At 46.0% G+C, this 12,259-nt stretch overlaps 1 protein-coding gene across 3 annotated transcripts in view; it reads left to right on the forward strand.

The window, feature by feature from the left end:
* SQOR (sulfide quinone oxidoreductase) overlaps positions 1-12,259 on the forward strand; it is a 58,095-nt gene that overhangs the window by 12,450 nt on the left and 33,386 nt on the right. The window contains exon 1 of one of the 3 annotated variants that reach the window (XM_081160064.1): positions 962-1,197. The exons of 1 other annotated variant lie outside the window; for it this stretch is intronic. The gene's annotated coding sequence lies outside the window, so the exon portion shown is untranslated. Of the gene's footprint in view, positions 1-961; positions 1,198-12,259 lie in introns of those variants that run through there. One more of the 3 variants, XM_081160063.1, reaches the window with a different exon arrangement.

Here is a 12,259-nt window from a genome sequence, read left to right on the forward strand (position 1 = left end):
AGATATCCAGAAAAGAAGAGGGGGTTGCTGGGTCATATGGTAACTCTATTGCTAATTCTTTGAGGAACCTCCATACTGTTTTCCATAGTGGCTGTACCTGTTTACATCCCCACCAGCAGTGAATGAGGGTTCCTTTTTCTGTTCAGAGCTGCTTTCCCAGAGTTCTCCATTTCAGAAAATCATGTAACAGAAGCAGTGCTGTAGGTGGAACTGAGTAGCCAGTGAAAATCTACAGTCTGCACTTGTAGCTAGAGTGTTCATAGTGATTTTATCATAGATGCAATTAGTTCCTTTGACTGAAGATAGAAAATGCTGAATGTAACAAATTTTTAAAAAAATTATTCAAATGTCACAAAACAAAATAAATGTAAAAGAATGTAAATAATTATACTTTCAAGGCCTTTTTTGGGGGAAAGCTTGTAACATATCCGAAGTTGCAGTAAGATTTTTGGGGCACCCTGTATTTATTATTAAAAGGGGCTGTTGGATCTGATATTGTGGAGAACCACTTACACTTTGTACCCTCTGGAAAGAGCAGCCAGTTGCAAGTCCAGCCAGGAAAGTAGGACGCAGCACTATGAAGGGCAGCGGCTGAAAGTCACCGGACCCGGCCTTACCCCGCGCTTGCCAAGGCGAGTCGTCGCGCTTCGCAGAGCCCCGGCCGTCTAATCTGTGACGTGTGGGCACCGCGGTCTCCCTGAGCGGTCGTGGGAACAGGCGAGGAGCGCGGGACGCCGTGGAGGCCCCGACACAAACAGCAGGGCCTCTTCCCACGGCCCGCCTCCCCTTTGCCCCTCCCAGTTGCCCAGCGCGGGGCCTCCCGGAGGGCGCGGTGGGAAGCGACAGGTGTTCTCCGCGCCCTCTGCGGTCCCGCCAAGGGCGCGGGGCGGCGCTCCGGGCGCGGCCGGGGCCGGGCGAGTGTGCCCGCGGGCGGCGCCTCTGCCCGTCTCTGTGCGCTCACAAAGCCCGGGCGCAGGCTGCGCTGGGTCTCGGGGCCGGGGCTGCGGGGCCGGGCGGGGCAGCGGCGGGACCTTTCGGCACCTTTCCTGCGGGGAACCTCGTTCTCCCCGCCTCCAGCCTCCGCCCCGGGGGCCGGGCGGGCGAGCGGGCGGGGCCGGGGGCCAGGCCACGAGCCCGGGCGGGGAGCCGCAGCTTTCGCAGCGCCGACGCTGTGGCCGGAGGCTCCGCTCGCCGCCGGTAAGAGGCGCCGGCTCCGATCTCCGGCGCTGGGCCGGGGGCGGGGGGCCCGGCGGGGACGGAAAGCACCCCCGAGGCTGGTTGCGGGCCCGACTCCGCTCTCGCAGCTGGGGCTCCGCGGACCTGTGCTCCGCGTTTCATCGCGCTTCACACTTTTCTTCCCCGCCCGGTCCGCGCAGCTCTCTGCTGCCGGGAGCCCGGGTCTTGGGGCTCGCGCTCTTTTCTGGGGGAGTCGGGCCCTGGGGCTCGGAGGGCTTGCGCGGCTAGGGGCGGGTACAAGCCGGAGTCCCGTCGTGGGGTGTGGGGGTTTCGGGCACCTGCCGCCTCTTGGCTGGGTCCCTCAGCACCTGGCGGCGCGGTGGGTGCCCTGCCTCAGCGGGCCAGAGGTTGACGTCAGCCCGCCTGCCCGCTTGCCCACAGCAGGGACACACTTACCCGCCGACACGGCGCGTGGGACGGATGGCGCTCCCTGAGTGGGCGGCAGCTGCCCCAGCAGTTAGGGCAAGTGCGCAACTGAGTGGGTGCAAAGGAGAGAGAGGGCCTCTGGAGGAGTTGCGGCTTTTCTTTCCTGTTTACGTCTCTCTCAATTATAAAACCCCCCACACCTTCTTGCTCAAAGACACAGTGAGCAGAGGCGCTGGATTTGTATGGGCTGCCCATTGCTATAAGCTGGGTTCTGACCCATTTTTGTGCCGTGTACCCCTTTGGCATGTCTGGGAAGACGAAGGACCCCTTCTTAGGACAATGCTTTTAAAGGTATAAAGCAAAAGACAGAATTGTAAAGGCAATATTAAAAGAATTTATTATGTAGTAATATATATGCCTTTAAAATAATTCATTAAATAAGATGTAGCAGTGGATCTAATAGCTACCATAATTTTTAAGTAGTTATGAGCATAAACAGTATTTCAAGATATAGGCAACACCTGTAATATAAGAAAATACCTGTGATTTCTACTGCAAAGTCATAGGCATAGCTAATAATTGCTGTGGTTTGTTGGGTATATATACATAATTGGGGTGTGTGTATAATATGTGTGTGTGTGTGTGTGTACACACACACACACACACATATATATATATATATATATATATATATATAAAACTGAAGAAAGTGTTAAATTTTAGTTAGAGATTAGTGAAAAATAAAGATGTAAAGGTTCTTTTCCCCCCATCCAAGTTCATGGGCCCCAAGTTAAGATTCCCTGGTAGTGGAAAGGGCACTGCTCAGGGGGTTAGGTGACATGGGTCTGGTCTGGACACTTCCATTGACTAGCAGTATGACCTTGGCTTTTGAACTTCTTTGTGCTTTGCTCCTTCATTGTACAGTGGAGCTAATCACACTTTACCACGTATTTAAGGTGCCCACCTTTAACAGAGAGGTGAAGTAAGTACTATTTATTAGAATTTGTCTCCTTCACTGGACTGCAGGCTCATGGCCATCACCATTGTATCTCCAATTCTGGTACATGGAATGCACTCAATAAATATTTTTTGAATAAATATGTGGATTGGAGAGGGTTGCTTGTGGCTACATCTGAAAAACCAAAATTCATCAAGGGGAGAGCTGGTAGTTTTAGTTTAAGATTTGGGCTTTTTTTTTTTTTTTTAACCTGACTGAACAAATGTATAAACAGTACATCTGGAGCTGAAGTGCTTGCAGTGTCAACTAGGGCTCATGGGTCTGTCTGTGTGTAAGAGCCTGTGGCTGGTGTCCTGCCAGACAACATAAAAATGAGTCCTTTCAGAACAGTTTCTCTTCCATCTCGCTTGTGTCTAGGCTTATTAATACCAGATGTTGTAACACAGGAAATGTCTTATGTGGAATGGAGACATACCCATGATGAAACATTTCTGGGTAGAGATGCACATTTCTTTTTCTTTCACCTTTCCCTGCCCTACCACCTACTACATAACTCCTTGTTGACCCTGAAGATTTGGTAAATGGGATAGGTGAGGGTAAATTGCTAGAAGCTGCCCAGATGAAGCCTGAAGCCAATTAGTTGCTTTTTAATTTCCAACCTTAAAAGCCTGTGTAATCCAACAAATATGAATGGCAATGAAGAAGGAAAGTAGGTCCAGCTAGTCATCCCTGTGATTTGCATTGTAAAAGTGCTACACTAGGGCAGGAAGATGGGGAGAGAACCTGGTAAAGAACAGGAAATTTGGAACACATGGGGGCTATCTATGTTTATAACTTTGGGAGGGCAAATACTGGTTATGGACTAAATTGTGTCCCCTCAAAATTCATATGCTGAAGCCCTAACCCCCAGTACCTTAGAATGTGACTGGAGATAGGGCCTAAAACGGTAATTAAAGTTAAATGAGATCATAAGGGTGGGGCCCTAGTCCAATATGACTGGTGTCTGTATAAGAAGAGGAAGAGACACGGGGGGCAGGCCTGGTTATGAACCTTTGCCGTTCTTCCCTGCAGTGATTCACAGCTCTGATCAGTCTGTTAGTAGAACAAGTATTCCCATTTGAGTACCTGCTTGTGAACCTCTAGTTCCCTTTTCTGCTCATTTAGAGGATCACAGAGTTTTAGAAAAGGAAGAGACATTTGAAGTCATTCAATCCAATCCTTTATCCATTGATGAAGGAAGGATGCCCCTGAACAGTTATGGACAAGCCTTACTTGGCACTACCTGGGGTATGAACCTGGGTCTCCTGATTCCTGCCACACCCTGAGACAAAGCTTCACCAGGATGGGGAACTGGTTAGACAAGGGGAAGACATGTGCTTAGGAAACCTGGCACACCTGTTACCTAGCCCACACCTCATTCTGTCCTAACCTTTAAAGGATTGAGTGTGGCATCTCTTCAATCATTTTCAAACACCAGATGTATACCTTGTAATTAAAAGTCTTTTCTCATTGTGTTAGGACCTCACATGCTGAATTTCAAGGAATATGCCTGACTAGTTGGCTAGTCCTGTTTATAATGAAGTCCCACCCTTTAGAGAATTCTTGTATCTGAGGCTCTGAGTGGGAATCCCACCGAGCACTCCTGATTCTGATGAGTGATTTCATTGTGACCATTGAACACATTCCGGAGACAAAGCCCAAACTGATCCCTGCTATGTGACTGGGCGCAAATGAATTCCACATCAGGCCTCCCTCTGCAGTTTGTGGTGGTGTATAATCTGGGGATGGGCATACACAAGCATATGCAGACCTTGAGAGGAAACCTTCAGTATACTTGAGTAGAGGCCAACTGTGAATGATGGATTTGAAGGGGAACTAAACTGTGATGATTTTATACACTAGAATGTGAGTGGTTAAGCTCCCACTGGGTAAAGCAAGCAGAAAAACAAGGCATATAATTCAGTCAAAACCTTTAACTTTCATTTGCAATAATCCAGTTGACTGCTTCTGGAGCCACAATGTAAGAATTTTCCTTCTGTAAATATAATTTGTATTTTCTGCTTAGCAAATTTATGGCTTAGTGAAATTGTCAGTGCCTCCTCATTATAAGGCTTTCTGATTGTAGAATGAGTGTAGGCTAGGGACACTTGTAGGAAATTTCTTAGCAGCAAAGGAAGCCACTGTTTCATTGCCAAGTCCTTATTAGCAACCCTTAATCAGTGACTCTTTAAAGAAAAGTCCTACATTTTGCCTTTAGGGAACTAAAGAACCTCAGTGTGGCTCTAAAGCCTGAATCATCAGGGAGCTGTATAGGATTGTTTCTGTTTCCTGGGTGATTTGCTCCTGGTCCACTACCAAAGCCTTGCTTCACAACTTACTATTTAAACAATTACTTAATAATATTTAAACAGCTTTGGAGGTCGAGTTCCAACTTGGAACCCTGCAGGACTAAATGAAGATTGCTTCATTTTCTTTCTTAAGTTCCCCTTCCTTCCTTTTTTTTTTAAATTCTCATCTGAGGATATGTTTATTGATTTTAGAGAAAGGAGGGGGGGGGGAGAGAGAGAGGGAGGGAGAGAGGGAGGGAGAGGGAAAGGGAGAGAAACACATCGATGTGAAAGAGAAACATTGATCACTTGCTTCCCATACATACTCCGACCGGGGATCAAGCCTGCAACCTAGGCATGTGCTCTGACTGGGAATTGAACCTGCAACCTTCTGGTGCATGGGACAACACTCAGCCACCTGAGCCACCGGGCTAGAGCTTCATTTTCTTTATTTGTTAACAAAATAGCAATCCAGTTCCTGAACACACAGGCAGTGATAGCACTGCCATTACTTAAGAGGTGTGCCAAGAGGAAGGGTGCAGCCTGCATAACTCCTTCACAGGCCACTCATTCCATTTCAGGCCCTCCTCCCACCCAGCTTTGGACCTTTACTGCACTTTAGTAATCCAATACCGTTGCTTACAGCCTCTCCATTATACCCACTGGAACAAAGTCAGAGTTTACATTTTTCCTTCTTTATCTCCTAGAGTTAATTTGTCACAGAAATTCCTTCAGCATGTGTTTTGTATTCACACCTTTGTCTCTGTTCTCGTTGTCTACTCTTAAGCCCTCACTGGTGACTGAATTTCTGAAACAGCCACTTAATAGACCATGCTCCTGGTTGTTCCCATTATACAATAGACAGGCTCTTCTCATTCATCACAGGCCCGGCAGTGCCTGCCTTGCACAATGCCTGGCACACAGTAAACACTCAAAAATGCTCGACTCAACTGAATTGCTCCAGTTCATACTCGCAACTTTCCCCAGGGTGTCTGCCAAGACATCTGCTTTGTTAAGAACTGCCAGGGACTCTCACTGCCATTAGCAGGGTCCACAAGCTCAAACTGGGTGCCAGGGCCGAGCAGGTGACATAAATGACAGGCCAAGTAGGGCTGGGGTGAACAAGATCCTCGTGCAGGATCCAGGTGGGCAGTGACTACTCAGCTCTGGCCAAGTGTCGACGTGAAAATGTGGGCCCATTGTTGTCAGAGAAGCCACAAATCTGCAATTTTTTTGGTGAGGTACCCAAAATTTTTAATGTTGGCACTAATTCAAAATTTAAGAGAACACCGTGAACCCAACAAAGCATAGCCCTGGTGTGCATTTGGCCTGCAGGTGGCTACTTTGTGGCCCCTAGGTGGGATTATGATTGTCTGGGATTAAGCCCTGAAACCAAAACTTTGCTTGCTTAAGCCTTTTCAGTCTTATTTCTCCCTCTTCCCAGTGGACATCTGCCTTAGGCTGCCTTCCTCCTTGACTGCAGTTATGTGATCCTCATTCTCGGTGATTCTACTTTCCAAACCTCAAACCTAACTGTCCCAAACTAACCCAGACAGGCCCTGGCCTTCACTGTCCTGCTTCTGCCCACACAATTCCTATTTCTTCAGCTGCTTGGATGTCAACTTTTGACTGACTTCCTCCCAAGGGCCCTTCCTACATCTCATCCAATCGTTGTCTTTTTCCTACCTCTGTCTTATCTGAATCTTTATTTGTATTTCTAATGCCAGCACCTAATCAGGCCCTAACCACTCCACCTGGGCCACTGCCTTAGTCTCCTAACTGGCTCCCTCACACTTGATTCATTTTCTCAAAGCTGCCCTCTGTTCTATTACTTCTCAACACTTTGAGTTTTCTTTTTTTTTTTTTAAATATATCTTTATTGATTTCAGGGAGAGGAAAGGAGAGGGAGAGAGAGAGATAGAAACATCAATGATCAGAGTCATTGATCGGCTGCAGCCCGCAACCCGGGCATGTGCCCTGACCGGGAATTGAACCCCAATCGCCTGGATCCTAGGTCGATGCTGAACCGCTGAGCCACGCCCGGCTGGGCATCAACACTTTGAGTTTTCAATATAGAGCTTCAGTTCCAGAGCATGACCCTTTCTAATTGGTCTGTGATATTTCCTTCTTGTCTATTCACAACATCAGTCAAATCTGGTTGAACTTCCATTGCCCAAACCTACCCTGGGCCTTCCCGCCCTATCAGCAAGGATCTCTGGGAAACAGTTGGCACTGTGCTTTTTTTCCCCTCCAGTACCTAGCACAGCACCCAGCACAGTGAAGGATCTCAGTAATTGTAGTTTGGGGCTGCTAGAACAAATACCACAGATGGGGTGGCTTAAAAACAACAAGTTTATTTCTCACAATTCTGGAGGCTGGGAGTCCAAGATGAAGGTGCCAGCATGGTTGGGTGAGGGCCTGCTTCCCAGTTGATAGCGGATGCCTTTCCCGTGTCCTCACATAGTACAACAGGCTCAGGATCTCTCTGGACCCTCCTTACACAGTACTCCTTCCATTCACGAGGGTGCCATCCTCATGGCCTACTCACCTCCCAGAGGCCCCACCTACTAATCCCATCACCTTTGGGGGTTAGGATTTCAGCATATGACTTTTGGGGGGACACAAACTTTCAGACCATAAATGAATAGATCGAAGGATTTATTGGATACCTTTTTATGTCAGATGTGTACACGTGAATGGAGGTAGAATTTTATTTAAAAAACTATTGTGGAGGAAAACAAAGCTCTAGGACACATTCTCTCTCAAGCTAGAAAGAGAAAGACTTGCAAACATCTAAAAACCCTTAACATTCTCATATTTAAATTAGACCTTCTAATGTTAGAAGAACATTCCCCTGAATTTGGCTCATCTTACTCTTGACCTCCATTATTAGTAGCGGAGAAGCTCTGCTGTCCTTCCCTTAGCACCTAATCCTAATAGACTGGGAATGGGGCCAGGACGGGGGTGGGAAATTTCTGTGCATCAGCGCGGGTCCTTGTATGTAGTAGATACTCAGTGAGCACTGTGGAAACAGTCTTACATATAGTAGAATTGTGGCCCTGAGGGTTGCCGGTAACTGTCCTTTCCTTAATGATATCCTTACACATTTAGCATGTATCTTTGTGAATAAATGTTTAGAAGTTAGCTAGTCCTGGGAGGGGCAGTGTAACTAACCGTAATGTAATCTGCATCTGTGTAGGGAGTAAATTTGTAAATAAAAATATAGCTTAGAGTATATTTCCTGATTTTTGGTTCTGCACATTTAGCCACTGTATTATTGAGATGAGGTCAGTATAGGTACAGACCTGAATTTGCACATATATATATATCCTGTAGAAGATACTTTCCGTAAACCCCTTTCTGAGTACTCCTGGCTGGTGACACTTCCCTTTATCAAGGTGAGAACTTCCCTTGGTGGAGAAGCTGAAGTTTCAGTACAGCAGGTGATCGAGTGTGACCGAGGGAGGCAAGGTGCTGCATTCTTTCAGAGTAATTTCATTAAAAATCATACTGTAGCTGTGTTATTTGGTTGCAAGAATTTGGCCCATTCACCCACATAATTATAACATCCTACACGCATATGTAATTAAATTGCTTTTAAAATGCCACCTGACAGTTCAGTGGATGTGTAAGGAGAAGAGCAGGGCAAAAAGATGTTAAACATGTAAAATCTTCCATCTGAACAGTCAGTGAATGCATTTTAAGGTAGGTGTATTAAAATGTACCTGGGATTTGTTTTAATCAGGTGTGGTGAGGCCAACACACCAGGAGATGACTGCCACGAGGGAGGATGCTTTTCCTCACAGCTACCTAGGAACAGAAGGCATGGGGCACCATGTAGGGCTACCTGGGGAGACACCCAGGCTGGTCAGGAGGAGGAGAACTTGGGAAAGCAAGGACAAAAACCTATCTGGTTTCTGTGAGGCAGGAGGAACAGGCTGACCAGGTTTGGGATTGGCTAGTTTGAATAATTTTCATGGGCTCTGGGGTGGCGGTGGGGGCTGCCCTCGTTGTCTGATGTCTGGCCCGGGATGATTAGGGCAGAGGAATATTGACCTCTGGTGTGTAAAGGCCAGATGGAGGAGGCGGCTCCCGTATGGGCTCTGGGTTGGCTGGTTTACTTATCAAAGATGTGCTCCCAGACAAGTGGTTTACTGTCTTTAGGAGTTAGCTAGTTCTGGGAGGGGCAGCTTTTTTTAAACTTCTATTTAGAAATTTTTTAAAAAATTAACTTTATTGGGGTGATATTTATTTATAAAATTATATAGATTTCAAGTGTGTAATTCTATAATCCATCATCCGTATATTGCATTGTATGTTTACCACCCAAGTCAAATCTCCTTCTGTCGGCATATATTTGACCCCCTTTACCCTTTACTCCCCCCTACCTTTTCCTCTGGTGTTCATTGTACAGTTGTCCGTGTCTATGAGCTTTTCTTTGTTTGTTTGTTCATTTGCTGCTTTTCAGTTTTATATCCCACATATGAGTGAAATATGGATCTTTACTTTTTCTGTCTGACTTATTTCGATCATATTGATATTCTCAGGATCTTTCCATGTTGCCACAAATGGCAGTACTTCATGTTTTCTTATGGCTGGTAGGATTCCATTGTGTGCATGCACCACATCTTCTTTATCCAGTTATCTATCGCAGGACCCTTTGGTTGTTACCATGTCTTGCCCACCGTGAATAATGCTGCAATGAACATAGGGGTGCATATATCTTTGTGAATAAATGTTTACAAGACTTTCATGTAGATTTCCAGAAAGCAGCTTGCGGGGTCATATGGCAACTATTGTTAATTTTTTTGAGGAACTTCCATACTGTTTTCCATAGAGGCTGTACCAGTCTACATTCCCAACAGCAGTGAACGAGGGCTCCCTTTACTCCACACCTTCTGCAATGCTTGTTATTACTTGTCTTGTGGATAATAGTCATTCTAACAGGTGTGAGGTGGTATCTCATTGTAGTTTTGATTTGCATGGGAATGGAAGTTTTGTTAGGACTAACAAAGCCCCAAAATGTCAATCATAAAATACTGAAAATTAAAAACTAAAAAACGATTGTCTAATTCAGTGCCATTAAAAATGCCACGAATCTCACTGCATACTTGCATGTACTTCAGACTAAGATGAGATCGTGTTAAGGAACCATAGAATTTATGGAGCAATGCTTTGGCATTTTCTTGGCACCCAAAGTGGTATGAATTAGTCATAGTAACAGTTTCTTTCCTGAGATTTTTCCAGATTTGGACCTGTCTTTTTATAGCTTAAGTCAGAGGATATGTTGGTTAATTTTTTTTTGTCAATTGACTGAGCTTGGTTTGCCCAGACATTTGGTCAAACAATATTCTGGCGTGTCTATGAGGGTGTTTCTGGAGGGATTGGTAGTCTGCATAAAGCAGATTGCCCTCCCCACCGTGTATAGCTTCATCCAGTCAGTTGACAGTCTGAATGGAACAAAAAGGCAGACCCTTCCATGAACTCTTTAGGCCTGACTGCCTTGAGCTGGAACATCGGTTTTCTTCTCCTGCCTTTTCTATTGAACTGAAATATCAGCTCTTCTTGGGATGTGAGCCTGCTGACCTTTGGACTAAAACCACGCCATTAGTGCTGTTCTAGCTTGACTGCTGGCTTAAGACTTGTCAGCCTCCATAATTATGTGAGTCATTTCGCAGGTGTGTCCTCCATATAACAGGGAAAGTGATGTTTGCTTTGGTTCCCTCCCTCCCTCTCTTCCATCCCTTCCAGGTGAATCTATCTCAGTTTTGTCCTTTATTGGCTGTGTGGCCTTGAGGATATAACCAGTCTCCTGCAGCCTGACTTTTCTTCAGTTGTAAAATTGGGATGATATTTTTACCTCAAGCACCTAGCTGGGGCCTGGAACATGGGAGTCTAGTGTGGGCCATGATGAGCTAGTTTTACAATAGGAATCAGGACCTAGCTTCAGACTGTCCAAAGTAGCCATGTTATGCTGGACAGGAGTGGGAGGGGGTTTGGCAAAGCTTGGAATTGGTAGAAGGAGGGACCTACTAGTTCAGCTAGTCCCAGAGGGGTGGGCAGAGTGCTCTAGAGGAGAGCTGTAGGCACTAGAGGTGGATTTACTCAGAAGCAAATTTAGTTTCTTTCAGGGCCTCCCTCTTGTACAGGCTCCTGTGGGTGTATGGAGTTCTGGTGTGTTCCAGCAGGGGAGAGGTAGCCAGGTGGTAACCAGGAAGCATTTCTATGCTTGTATTTCTGATAGACTGCCTAAAAGAGATCTCAGAAGAAAGAGTCCCAAATCCCCAAGGCTTCAGATATTTACTGTGATTTATTTTCTCATTCAGAATTAATATTAACTATTATATTTGATTTTCTAATTTTAATTTTGGGCCCCTAAATTGTATAGGCTTCAGTGCTCATAAAACCTAGACCTGCCTCTGCCTAGAAGCCTGCCTCTCTGGGAGATGGCTAGTGGGGCCACTTGGTGTAGAAGGACTCTTCTGTCCTGCCTGGCCCAGCAAAGAGGCCGTCTGAAGATCAGGAGCTGGGAGAAGGTCCAGCCTGGGAGCTTTTTCACCTCTGAATTGCTAGCTCCTGTTAATGCGTGCATTGCTGCTCCAAAGGGCATTTGGGCTGCTGACTCATTGTGTAACCTTTGGAAGATCACCTTTCTTCTCCTAGCCTCAGTTTCCCCATTTGTAAAGTGTTATCAATACTCCAGTGTGGGCTCTGGTGTGGGTTCTGTGAATTGTAAAGCTCTATGTACGTGAGAGGGAAGTCATTATAATTGTGTTACTATTAGTTGTATTTCACTTGGAATATGCCCAGACCTTAACATTTCAGTGACTAAAGAGCAAAGCCAGTATCCACTCTGACACCGTTTTTTGATTTTTGTTTCATTCATTCATTCATTCATTCATTCATTCATTCATTCATTCATTCATTGTTTTATTATGGAAACTTTCCAGTACATGCAACAATAGACAGACTACCCAAAGGAATGCCTATATATCGGTTGGCTTCAAATTACCAACTCATGGTCAGTTGTGTGCCATCTACACTCCCCACCAATTTTCACCTCCTGTAGTATTATGAAGCAAATGAGAAATCATTTTGTTCCCAGACCTTTTCCATGTCCGGGGATGGCCCTGCCCAGGCCTGGTCCAGGACTTTTCGCATGTCAGGTCACCTCCGGGTTCTTGATTTGCCCAGGAAAGATTTCAAGGCTGAATCAGAGTGAGAACAAAGCGAGTTTTATTCAGGTAGAGAAAAAGAAAGGGGCCAGGTGCTGCTGTGAGAAAAGCAAAAAGCACTGGTCTGGGTGGACAGGGGCCAACTTACCAGTGAGTTGTGGGTGTCGTCAGCTATCCTTGGGAATTTATGTGTGTCC

This window comes from Miniopterus schreibersii, assembly GCF_964146895.1.
Source record: "Miniopterus schreibersii genome assembly, chromosome: 1".
NCBI classification, from domain to species: domain Eukaryota; kingdom Metazoa; phylum Chordata; class Mammalia; order Chiroptera; family Miniopteridae; genus Miniopterus; species Miniopterus schreibersii.